This window comes from Tupaia chinensis, unplaced genomic scaffold (assembly GCF_000334495.1).
Source record: "Tupaia chinensis unplaced genomic scaffold, TupChi_1.0 Scaffold143624_1, whole genome shotgun sequence".
NCBI lineage: Eukaryota > Metazoa > Chordata > Mammalia > Scandentia > Tupaiidae > Tupaia > Tupaia belangeri.
The window spans coordinates 623,152-632,010 of NW_006203472.1; positions in this window are offsets into that span (position 1 = coordinate 623,152).

Here is an 8,859-nt window from a genome sequence, read left to right on the forward strand (position 1 = left end):
TGGTGCAGCAGATTCAGTAGATAGTGAGGAATATTTTAACCCTAGTTCGCAGGAGCCATGAGGAATCTTCTTCTGAAGGCCTGGCCTCTGCTGCCACGCTAGCTTGTTTGCTGGAGGCTGAATTATCAGTAGAAAATCTTCATTTCTCGTGTGCCCTGAAATACCTAGTTTGCAGGAGCCATGAGGAATCTCCCCCCCCAGTGATGATTTCTCACCTTCCTTCTCACTGCCTTTGTCTCTCCCCCACCCCCACCGCCCCCTGCAAGTGCACATGCCCTAAGACAAAAACGTCTAAAAAAAAAGTACTATTTATTTAATTTTATTTATTATTATTATTTCATTTGCTATAGGGCTGTGGTCTCACCAGAGAAAGAAAGAGAGGGAAAGTGAGAAAGCAAGCTGTCGGCTATGTGGGAGTCCAGCACCTTAACTGCCATGCCACCTGGTGTTCTCATCATCCTTTCTTTACTCTTCTTAAAATTATTTCATTTATTTATTTATTAGAGAGGGTTTTTGTTGTTGTTGTTGTTTGTTTTTTTGCTATAGGACATGTGTGCTCACCGAGAGATGCAGAGAGACAGGAAGGGAGAAATGACCCCCGATGGGAGTAAGCACGCCACAATCCCCTCTCCTCTGTGGGACACTGGCATACATGCACGCACGCCCAGTGTGAGTTTCAGGCTGCTGGGTCTGGGATGCGAACCACTGTCGGCCATGTGAGAGTCTAGCAACATAGCCACTACGCCGTCTGCTGGTCCCTCCTTACTCTTCTTATGAATAGTTTTCGCTATGAGGTCCAGGCACTTGCAGGAGAGAGACGAGAGGGAAAGGGAGAAAGCACCCCCCAGGGAGGATGACCGAGCTGCAGGCCCTTCCACACTCTCATTCTGGGATTTCGGGCACGCAGGGCAGGCGCCAGCCCCTGGGTCCGGGACTCAGGTGCTCAGTTGGCCACGTGGGGTCCAGTGCTCAGTGGGCCGCGTGGGGCCCGCCTGCCCTCCCCGCCATGCCACTGGCTGGCTCCTTAGTTAGGTTCCAGTTCAATCTCAAACTAAGGTTGGGTTTGTCCAGAAGAGCTTGATCAAAATCACCCACTCTGCAGAAATAGTAACTAATGCAGCTTATTGCTAAGTATGAATTTAAGTGACCGGCCTGGAGAAAGACGAGTGTGTTCCTCAGGGTGCTGAGGCACAGCGGTTCCTTTCATTCATCTCCAAGGGCAGGAGCGCTGTCAGTCGGCACGAGGAGCCCTCTACACTGGCCTGGCCCAGAAAGGTGGGGCACCTGGAGGAGGCGGCTTGCAGGTTACGGGGGAGTTTGACATTCTTAGATCAGAAATTGATTTTTTTTTTGAAGAGGTTTTTGCTATAGGGCGTGTGTGCTCTCGCCAGATAGACAGACAGAGACAGAGAGACAGAAAGCAAGAAATCACCCCCCGGAGGTGTGACCACACTGCAGTCCCTTCTCCTCTATTCTCCTCTCGGGATCTTGGGCACGCACATACTCCCGGCGTGAGTTTTAAGCCACCGGGTCCAGGACTTGAACCATGGTCAACTACATGGGAGTCCAGTGATATCGCCATTATTCCAACTGCTGGTCCCGAGATCAGTAATTGATTAGCGAAAAACACAAGTCTGGGGGACCAGCAGTTAGCATAATGGCTATGTCGCTGGACTCCCACGTAATCGACCGTGGTTCGAGTCCCAGACCCAGTGGCTTAAAACTCACGCCGGGCACGTGTGCGTGCATGCCCAAGATCCCGAGAGGAGAATCGAGGAGAGGGAATTGCAGCATGGTCATCCTCCCAGGGGGAGGTGATTTCTCGCTTTCTGTCTCTCTGTTTCTCTCTGTCTGGTGAGCGCATGCGCCCTATAGCAAAAACCTCCCCCCCAAAAAAAACCCAAAAAAACAAACAAAAAAAAAAACACAAGTCTGTGATCCTGAACAAACTCAGCAAAAGAAAGTGTTTTACTCGGAAGAGAAGGCTCGGGCCAGCTGGTTGAGTGGTGGATCGGACTCCCACACAGCTAACTGTAGTTGAGTCCCGGACCCGGCAGCCTGAAAATCATGCCGGGCATATGTGCATGATGCCCAAGACCCTGGGAGAAGGAATTGGGGGTGATTTCTCACTTTCCCTCTCACTGTCTCTGTCTCTCTAGCAAGTGCACATGCCCTCTGGCAAAAACCTTTTTTAAAAACAAAACAAAAGCACTATGCCTGGGGCAGAATATAGCACCTTACTATCAATGGACAAAGTTCCTGTTCATGGACTTCTGCTCCTGATTGTAGGAGTGGCTCTTCAGGCCCCTGGGAACAACCGTGGAACAGGAACAAGGAGCTGGAATTCCATCCTCAACCTCAAGTGTCAGAGCACAGGTTTGCCTCGGCAGGCTGTTACTGTGGAGGGTTCAGAAGAACACAGGCAAGCACGGCTTAGGAAAGAGGGCCTACGCTGGGCCTTGCTTAAGGACAGACACACGGTCGCTCAACTTAGGCCCCAAGAGGAGCCCCCAGCTGAGCTTCTAGGCAGGGGAAGAGAGCGCCAACCCCCTGGCCTCTGACGCCATCTCCCGCAGGGTCCCCACAGACACCTGCACTCCTGGGAAGTGGCCAGGACACGCAGCTCTACGAGGTCAAACCCCCCCACCCCACCCCCAGCTCGAGGCCATGAGAAGGAGACCCTCCCTAGCGACAGGCGCAAACGCACAACCTTGCTCAGGTCTCCTGTGGGTACCCCTGCCTGGTCTCTCTTGCCCGCTCTGAGCTCTAATAAACTTAACTTATGCTCAGTTTCTGTAAGTTCTTTTTTTAAAAAGTATTTATTTAACTTTATTTATTTATTTGTAATTTTTAAAATGTTATTTATTTAATTTTATTTATTCATTCGTTTATTTTTAATTTGACCAGAGAGAGAGAGAGAGAAAGGGAGAAAGGAAGCCGCCAGGTCCGGGACTCAAACCGTGGTCGGTCATGTTTAACCACAACGCCACCTGCTGGTCCCCTATTTATTTGTAATTTAACCAGAGAGGGACAGAACAAGAGAGAGAGGGAAAGTGAGAAGGCAAGATGCCAGGTCCAGGACTTGAACCGTGGTTGGCCATGTGAGAGTCCACTGCCCTTAACCACCATGCCACCTGCCAGCCCCGTAAGCTCTTTTTTATTATTAGTTTTTAAAATTTTGCCATATGGCATGTGCGCTTGCTGGAGAGAGACAGTGAGAAATCCCCCCCGGGGTGTGACCCCTTGCAATCCCTTCTCTCCCACCTCATTCTGGGACCTTGGTCACAGATGCACATATGCCGGGTGAGATTTTCTAGCTTCCGGGTCTGGGACTTAAACCACGGTCGACCATGTGGGAGTCTAGCAGCTTAACGAGCACACCGCAGCCCAGGGTGGCAGGTTTTTCAAAGAATTCCCACCGGAAAGGACAGCTCCATCGGCAACGCGGACCACCAGACGTGTCACTTGTTCGCGCACCGTGGGAGAACCAGCCGCCGAGTACTGCGTCCCGGTTCTCCATGTACTGCCAGGGATGGGCTTTTGCATCAGTTATTAGGAGTTGTTAGGAAGGATGCCCCGGGAGCCAGCTCAGAGCACAACGAAGCTTTAAGGGGGAAACCCTATGACCGTCTATAGTTGGACTCAAAACCATTCCCAGCAGCGTGGGTCCTACAAGATACAAGAATGAGGAACAAGCCAGAAGAAAAATGAGCAAGCTGGGACGAGCAGGTGGCGTGGTAGTTAAAGGCACTGGACTCCCACATGGCCGACCGTGGTTCAAGTCCCAGATCTGGTGGCTTGCTTTCTCACTTTCCCTCTCCCTCTCTCTTTCTCTTTAGTCTCTCTCTGGTATAATTAAAATAAATGAATGAATAAATAAAATGAAATAAATAACTCTCAAACAACAACAACAACAAAAAAGAAAAGCGAGAAAGCCAGAGGTGGCCTAAAGACACACACGTCACATGAATAAAGGTCTCAAACAGGATAGAAGGAGACCCTGGAACAGACGAGGCCAGCTGCCTCCCTCGGTACTGGCCGGTCCTGTGCATGGGACGTATGTCCGCCTGTGTCTCAGTAACCCTTGTGCTAAGCTTGTCTCCCCGTCCTCCTGTTCTCTGCTGTGACGGGGAGATACGACTCAGTTTTGTCAACCTAGCCGTGTCAGGGAGCCGACACCCAAAACCCGAGCTGAGTATCACGGCTTGAGCTTTACTCAGAGGCCGAGGGGTGGAGGAACAAGACCCCGGGCTGTAATGACTTCTGGCCCGTCCGGAGCTGGAGGTTTGAGATGTGGCCAATGGGGAAAGTGGGGACAGAATAGGGTAATAGAGGGGAGGGGTATTCAGAGCTTTCCTTAACCAGTGGGGATCGAAATCCCAAAACTGCTTCCTTCCCCCTTGTAAGGGTCATGGCGGGTGGTAGCCTAGGTGATGGCCAACTGCCATGGCATGGCCGTCACCCTCCATGTAGTCCATGCTCACACCATACCCGAGCCCCTGCCCAGAGGTGTCTTTCCACACAGCGGTCCCAGATCTGATGGGCCTCAGCCCCCCAACACTGTCCTTTCTTTTAGACACTAGGGTGCAGGCCAGTAGATAAGATCAGGCCACCGCAGAGGAACCCAGCCTGAGCCAAGACTGGAACAAAGATGGCGCCTGGAATGGCCCTGCCTAACCACCAGACTCATTGCACCCTCGCCGCGGTGCATCGGTGAGCTCGCTGCCACACGTTGCAGTGCTCCATGGAATTACCTGATAGGGAGAAAAAGGAGGCAGGCTTTGGGCTTCTGAGAAAATCTCTCAATACTCCTCATGACCCTAGCCCCTCACCTCAGTATCCCATTTGCTGTATCTTTTTAAAAAATCGTTTCTTTTTAATTTTATTTATCATTGTTATTTTTTATTTTGACAGAGAGAGGGAAAGTGAGAAAGCAAGTTGCTGGGTTCAGGACTCAAACCGCTGTCAGCCACATGGGAGTCCAGCGCTTTAACCACCACGCTGCCTGCTGGCCTCTGGGCTTCTATTTCTATTTCTTTTTTTTTTTTTTTTGAGAGAGAGAGAGAGAGATTTTTCTTACAGGGCATGTGTGCTCACTGGAAAAAAGTGACAGAAAAAAAAAGAAAAAGAAAGTGAGAAATCACCCCCCGGAGGGATGGCCATGCCACAGTCCCTTCTCCTTCACTCTCCTGGAATTTGGACATATGCACACGAGCACCCAGAATGACATTCAGGCCACCGTGTCTGGGACTCGAACCTCGGATGGCCATGTGGGAGTCCAGCACCGTAACCACTACACCTCCTGCTGGCCCCAAGGCTGTTATCTCAACCGCTGAATGTGTCCCATTGTCTAAAGGAGAGAGCCGACAGTGTGAGGGGCGGGTGGGGGTGCTGAGCATGGGCCTCGGGGTGGGGAGGAGGGTGACACCGAGTGTGAACAGCAGTGGAGCCTGGAGCCGTCTCTTGGAGCCCCTCCCGGAAGGTGGGGACATCTCTGCACCTCCTAACAGCCAAGAGGACACGGCCTTGAAGTAGTGATGTTTGCTGATCTGCCCAGGACACCCCGAATTGCTTCTAGCCTTCTTCATATGGCGTAAGGTTACAGAGCTGGACTCCCACGTGACCGACCACAGTTGGAGTCCCAGACCTGGTGACGAAAATCACACCAGGTGCCTGTGTGTGCGTGCCCAAGATCCTGGGAGAACGGAGAAGGGACTGCGGTGCGACCCTCCCCTCTGGGGGTGATTTCTCACTTTCCCTCTCGCTTTCTCTGTCTCTCTCTCTGGTGAGCACACGCGCCCTATGGCAAACCTAAAAAAAATCAGTTCTCCAAATTGATTGTGTCCCTTTCCTTGTGGGCGTGTGGTTGGAAAGGACCTACCTCACCTGGCCGTGCAGGGATCCGGGCTAGCGGCCTACAGCTTCTGCTGCTGCCACTTGGGCGCCACCCGCAATGGGAGCTCAGTGAAGCAGGCAGCGGGTTCCACGTCCGTCCCTGGGCAGCCACAGCACCGAGACCGGCGGTTAAGCAGCAGCAGCGGACGGTCTCACGGCTGGAGGCTGGAGGTCTGAGATGAAGGTATGAGCAGGGTTTGTTCCAAGAGGTGGGAAGCAGCTCAGAGCAACCCGGGAACCTATCCAAATCCCGACCGAGGCTTGGCCTCAACAGGCACGTTAACCCGAGGGCAGAGGATGGCTAGAGCAAACTCAGATGTACAGTGTGATGTTCTCGGAATTCATGACGTAAAGAATGAAGCACTGGGGCCAGCAGGTGTCAGTGGTTAAGGCGCTGGGCTCCCAGGAGTCCCGGACCTGGTGGCTTTAAACTTAAACAGAGTCCATGTATGTGCCCAAAATCCTAGGAGAAAAACGGAGGGGAGGGGATTACGGCTGGCCACCTCCCGGGAGGTGATTTCTCTTTACTGTTTCTCTCTGTCTCTCTTCCACAAATGCACATGCCCTACGGCAAAATCCTAAAAATAAATAAATAAATAAAGTACAGCCAATCAGTTGCCTGGGTTATTATTATTATCTTTTAAAGCTGCTTTTAAAAGAATTATTAATTTAATTTAATTATTATTAAATTTGACCAGAAAGAGAGAGAGAAAGCTGCCAGGTCCAGGACCTGAGCTGCAGTTAGCTATGTGGGAGTCCAGGGCTTTAATCATCATGCCACCTGCCAGCCTGGCCTGCCTTATTATTATTATTTTTTAAAGAATTATTGGGCCAGCAGTTAGCGTAATGGCTATGTCGCTGGACTCCCATGTAGTCGACTGCGATTCGAGTTCCAGACTCAGTGGCTTAAACTCACGCCGGGCGCATGTGCGTGCCCAAGATCCCGAGAGGAGAACGGAGGAGAAGGGATTGCGGCGTGGCCATCCCCCCTGGGGGGTGATTTCTCACTTTCTGTCTCTCTCTGTCTTTCTGGCGAGCATGTGTGCCCTATAGCAAAAACCTCTTCAAAAAAATTATGCATTTATTTTTTACTTTAAGTTTTATTAATCATTTTTGCTATAGGGTGCATGTGCTGACCAGAGAGAGAGAGAAACCGAGAAATCACTCCCCGGGAGGATGGCCATGCCCCAATCCCTTCTCCTCCATTCTCCTCTCAGGACTTTGGGCATGCACGCACATGTACAGCATGATTTTTCTTTGTTTTGAGAGAGAGATTTTTGCTGTAGGGTGCATGCTCTTGCCAGAAAGACAGAGAGAGAAAACAAGCAAGAAATCACTCCTTCAGGGGGATGGCCACACTGCAATCTCTTTTCCTCTATCTCCTCTTGGGATTTTGGGCACACATATAAACGTGCTCAACATTTCCCCCCCCCTTTTTAAAAAAAAAAATTTATTTTATTTTATTTATTCATTCATTTACTTTAATTTGACCAGAGAGGAACAGAATGGGGGGGAGTGAGAAAGCAAGCTGCCAGGTCTGGGACTCGAACTGCAGTCAGCCATGTGGGAGTCTAGCACCCTTAACCACCGTGCCACCTGCTGGTCCCTAGCCCAGTATTTTTTCTTTTTAAGAATTATTTTATTGAACTTTATTTGATTACTTATTTTAATTTGACCAGAGAGGAACAGAATGGGGGGGAGTGAGAAAGCAAGCTGCCAGGTCTGGGACTCGAACTGCAGTCAGCCATGTGGGAGTCCAGTGCCCTTAACCATCATGCCACCTGCCGCTCCTCCCCACCCAGCATGAGTTTTAAGTCACCAGGTCTGGGATTTGAATTCCGGTTGACCACAATGGGAGTCCAGTGACATAACCATTACGCCATCTGCTGGCCCCCTCATGAGGCATGATTTTCAAGCCACTGGGTCCGAGACTTGAACTGGCCATGTGCGAGTCCAGCAACTCAACCACTACCCACCTGCTAGCCCCCATGAAGGGGAGTTTTACACTTTCCCTCTCTTCTGAAGTTTTCCTAATCTGAGTCTGTGGAATAGCCGACAGATGGAGAAAAGGCGTAGGAGCTCAGCACCAGAAGGGCTGTGTGCTCTGCTTTTCACACCGGTCAGAAACAAGGCTTCGGGCTACGGCGAGGGAGTTACCGGAGGAGGGGGCACGCAGAGCATGAAGGTCGTCCCGTTTCGCAGATGAAGTCTCAGGTACCGTCCTTCCTTCCTTCCCTCCTTCCTTCCTTCCTTCCTTCCTTCCTTCCAGCTTTTCTCTCTCTCTTTCTTCCTTTTAATTTGCCGAAGGACTGGGATTCCAGTCGTGGTTCGGCCACGTGGGATCTGGCTGCCTGACCCGCCCACCACAGTGTGAGCCCTCCCAGGCAGTATCTGGAAAATAGCCCGTGGCGTGGCCCAGCCACGCACAGCGCCACGGCACACGGCCCCCACAGAGGGATTCCTTCCCTATGTGCCTCCTCTTCAGGCAGGTGAGCGGGCTTCAGAGAAGGGGGAAACCCAGCAATTTCCTTTCTTTTTTCTTTTTGAGAGGTTTTTGCTATAGGGCACATGCGCTCGCCAGACAGAGAGAGACAAAAAGCAGGAGATCACCCCCCAGGGGAGATAATTACACTACAGTCCCTTCTCCTCCGTTCTCCTCTCGAGATCCTGGACATGCACACGTACGTGCCCAGCGTGAGTTTAAGCCACCAGGTCCGGGACTTGAACCGCGGTCGATTACATGGGAGTCCAACGACATAGCCATTATGCCATCCTCTGGTCCCTAGGTGTAAGTTTCTTTTACAAAAGGACAGCTTTTCAGAGCTGTTCCTGACCTTCAGCTTCTTGGCAGAGCCGTCTCAAATTATGCTGAAGAGCCACATGTGGGGTGGCGTATAATTTTTTAAATAATTATTTTATTTAACTTTATTTATTTATTTTAATTTGACCAGAGAGAGACAGAGG